We start from the raw sequence: 4,233 nt of genomic DNA, 5'->3' as shown, positions 1-4,233 counted from the left end.
AGAGCGAGAGAGACCTTTAATATGCAGACATGACAGCGTCTCACAACACCCAAGCAGTTTAAAGTCGGCAAATCCGTACTGAATTAATCTAATTACGTCTGCGATGGTAAAGGAGCGTATCGAATGATGACCATCGGCAAGACTCGTTAGCTGATAACGACTCCACTCCCAGCCCTAGTAACGCTGCATCGACAAGCCGCCACGTCACGCGAGATTTTAGACCGGGGCGGACAATACCATGGAAAGTAGAGGGCGACCCCGTCTGGGGGAATATCACGTCCTTGTTAGTTTCGTGCAGGAAGAGGCAATCCTTGTTTGGAGAATAGCGTGACCTGCTTTATCATCTTTGGTAACTGATGCAACGCGATCGAAACAAGGACCACTGCTGTGACCTGCCCGAGAAAGATCACGAGCTGAATAGAAACCAGCTCATCTTCACGGTGTACTAGCAGTCTTCATCGTCATAAACGTATCAACATCATAAATAACATCTTATCAGCAGCTACGTCAGTATGATCATCTATCCTGAGAGTCAGTATCGATTCAGCATCATCATCATCGTCATCCATCAAATCATTAACGGAGATGCAATCACCACAATCATCGTCTATCATTCATAATCATAACGACAGCATCAGTCACAATCATCGCTCATCATCATAATTCATTAACGAGCAGCATCAGCACAATCTCTTCATCAATCATAAGTCAATTAACAACAGCATCAGCACAATCATCGTCATCATCATAATCATTAACGACAGCATCAGCACAATCATCGTCAGCATCAGCAGCACTCTCACTATCATCAGTATCACGCTCGTCACCAACCAGCCCCGCGTGACGGCGCGGGTTAACGCGATCCGTTGCAGCGACACTCACCCCCGACTCGACCTCAGTGGTTTCAATGAAATGTGCGAATCCAGTCTCCATGACGCCCTGCACGGACGGTGCGTCCGGCTGAAGACAAACACAGGGTTTCTTATATACATAATAGGCACAGTGGCGCACCGCCGTTGTCAAATTTAACATCACCATTGTGAAAATGTTCCTGTATTTACCCGCCATTGTCAAAATAGTGTCAACGCAAAAATAAATAGATCACTGAATAAATGAATAATTAGTCGGACTGCCGCATCTGCATGCGTGCCTACGGCACGCCTTTGAATCCATCATGCGCGTTTTTCCCCAAACTGGCCATTACCTCCTTTGTCTAATTTTCCCTCTGAAGAAACCCTGTTACATCATCACACGTTTACGATAAGTCATCGAGTCGACGACGAACCCACACCAGGGTGCGAAATTAACGGGAGTCCGGAGTCAAATACTCCCTGATTTAATGTCGGACTCCCTGATTTGACATATGCAGGAGTCCGTGGGACTCCCTGAAAATTCTGCCATACTAACTAGTTCGTTCCGGAGCACGGCCTCGCGGAATTACTGTATTTTTTTAGCTAATGCCCAAAGAAAATTTGGCAGACGTGCAACTGCATGAATCATAAAAATAAGCACATGCGTTATTGTTAATATAATTAATTTTGAACCTCAGACTGCGGACTCCATCATTTTGCTGCGGACTCCCTCTTTTTGAGGGTAGGGAGTCCGTTGGACTCCCTCGATCGAAAGTTTATTTCTACCCCTGCCACACCATGACGCAGCTCTGTGTACAGCCTTCGCACGCGGTACGGGGGCAGCATCAAGAATGCCTCTTTTGATTTCCCACCTGATCAAATGCATCGTAACTTGCGAGGAATTCATGATATGTTGTGATGTTGCTATTGTGACAGCACTCACCATCAGTAGTCTGAACTCATGTGTAGGGTTCCACACATGTGGGGGTCATAAGTAAAAATTTACGATGACAGACACGTTCCATTATGACCAACCACGATAGTGACGGAAACGGCAAAACGGAATAAAACAACACTTTTCCATGGGCATGATTTACCGATTGCACCCTATGCTAGTGTTTCCATACTCTACTATAGTAGTGGGGTGAACACTACAGGATGTGCTGACAGCATTACGGCGAACGTAGCCATGCCTAAAGTTATCTATAAATGTATTTATAGTTTACATAGACGTATAGGTGTATCTATATGTATGTATAGTAGTATCAATATGCTGACGGCGTCAAATTGATCGAGCTGTCTTGCTTCCATCGTTTAGTTTAGACAACTCGACGAATTGTCACGGATTGTCACGAATTGTCACGAATTGTCACCATCGGAGATATCGACAGCAAAACTTTACATTATCGGCTACACCCGCGCATCCAGAGTGAGGGAGTGGAAGCATGTGCGGCCCTCGGCGCACGAACATCTATGCTCTCTCTCTCTCTCTCTCTCTTTTCTCTCTCTCTCTCTCGCTCTCTCTCTCTCTCTCTCTCTCTCTCTCTCGATGATACGTTATAATGCGAGATAAGGTTCAGCAATGTCGCAGTACGTGGTGTGAGTGGGTGGGTGGGTGGTGTGGTGGGGGTGGGGGCGTCGCGTGGTGTGTGAGTGTCACGTGTGTGTGCTGTGGTGTAGTGTGTGTGTGTGTGCGTCTGCGTGTGTGTGTGGTGTGTAGCGCTGCATGTTGTGCGGCATGGTGTGCGCTGCCGGTGTGTGCGCGTGCGTGGCGTGCGGCGTGTGTACGTGCATGGTGTCTGCGTGTGTGCTGTGTGTGGCGCAAAACGCTCCCGCGTGTGGCGCGACGGGCACCATTGTGTGGAGGGGGAGATGCGTGGTGTCGTGTATCTGTTATGGGTAGCGAGACACCGGTAAAAGCGTGAGAGGTGGCAGGTTTGTATTGAAGCTGTCTGGAGTTCGTGCACAGGTTCACTAGTATAGTACGTCTGTGGGTTACGGGTGTGTGCGTGTAGAGTTTAGATGGCCAAATATATCATGATAATAACAAGAGCTAATAAATACTCTTGATAATAATTATATACAACACGCTGACAATGTGACAATGGGCCTATCAGAGGCTATTTCTTTTTATATTGTTTGCAGTGAACTGAGTCATGGTCTTACAATTTTGAAGCAAATTGCAGCGGAGCCTTCAAAGGCTGAGTGAAGGGCGAAGGTGTACACACACACACCACACACAAATGCACGCGAGAACGCCAGCAGCACTGCATGTATGTTTGTTGTTTGCCAGGGCATAGCGATACGCTTGGGCCATCGCGGGCACACAAACGCATGCAAAACAACGACAGCTAAATCAAACACACAAACCAGCAGCGAATGGCACATGTGCATATACACGCGAGCGCTGGCGCGGGCCGCAGCCGCATGCACGCAGGCACTGCGACGTCCACGTGACAGCAGCGATGGGCAGCACAGCACATGCATGGCACTGCACGGCCAGAGTTTGGCGACGATGCTTATGTGTGTAGCAGGTCTGGCAGGCGTAAAGTGCTCTTACAACACGTGGGGCGTGTCCTGTATCTTGAACTCTTCACGACAACGCGCAGGGTCCACAGCATTCGGATGTGGTGTGAACATCACTAGTTGCTGGGCGGTCAGCTAGTGATGTAGCCCGTGGAAAAGCTTATTCGGCAGCGCAGGTGATTGACCGTCGTCTCGTGTCTCTGTGCTGCTGTCTCGCTCTCGTCTCTGTTCTTCTCTGTCGATGCTGGCTCTCGTGCAGTCTCGCTCGTCCGTCTGCTCGCCTTTCTGCTGCGTCTTCTCTCGGGACGGCTCCGTTCCGGGCTCTCGGTCTCGTGCTCTATTCTCTGGCTCCCATCGCTCAGCGCGCCTCGTCGCCGGGTGCGAGCAATTGGACCTTACTTGCTCTCGGGCCACCATCAACCGTGCGTTCTTTGTGCCGGGGATGACCACTTGCGCTTGCTGCATCGATGGTCAAATGCGCAGGCGCGTCGGGAGGTGGCGCAGTGTCCCCATCGCAGCGATCGGGCTCTGCTGGGCCCGAAGCGCTTCAGCAGCGCCGCTAAGCGAGCACGGCGACCCGGCGGTGCGGGGGCCCCGGCCGGTGACGTGCGGCGCGAGCAAGGAGCACGCCAGCGCCGTGTGGTCATGCGCAATCCATTCGGGCTCGCGTCACTATGTACGGCCTATAATAGGTGTAAATACGTGATAGCTGTTACATATACAATTATAATATATCGTATGGAGGCGTAACAGTAATATTTGTGATATTTACTCCTGATATATATATAAGGTGTAAGATAAAAAAAATGAGTATGGGTGATATTAGTAAGGTATAGTATATCGATACGATAAGTGC

The 4,233-nt window shown here is 49.5% G+C and overlaps 1 long non-coding RNA gene across 1 annotated transcript in view; it reads right to left on the bottom strand.

Moving 5' to 3' along the window:
* Positions 1–351: 351 nt before the first annotated feature.
* The window catches only part of LOC106811017, a 4,730-nt gene continuing 848 nt past the window's right edge, over positions 352–4,233 (bottom strand). The window contains exons 2-3 of the long non-coding RNA XR_001394092.1: positions 883–960; positions 352–392 (exon numbers count right to left, since the gene is read on the bottom strand). This is a non-coding gene — a long non-coding RNA (uncharacterized LOC106811017). The remainder of the gene's footprint in view (positions 393–882; positions 961–4,233) is intronic.

This window comes from Priapulus caudatus, unplaced genomic scaffold, assembly GCF_000485595.1.
Source record: "Priapulus caudatus unplaced genomic scaffold, Priapulus_caudatus-5.0.1 Scaffold496, whole genome shotgun sequence".
Classification (NCBI taxonomy): domain Eukaryota; kingdom Metazoa; phylum Priapulida; class Priapulimorpha; order Priapulimorphida; family Priapulidae; genus Priapulus; species Priapulus caudatus.
The sequence above is the reverse complement of the archived record's forward strand: the minus strand, read 5'-3'. Positions and strand labels throughout refer to the sequence as shown.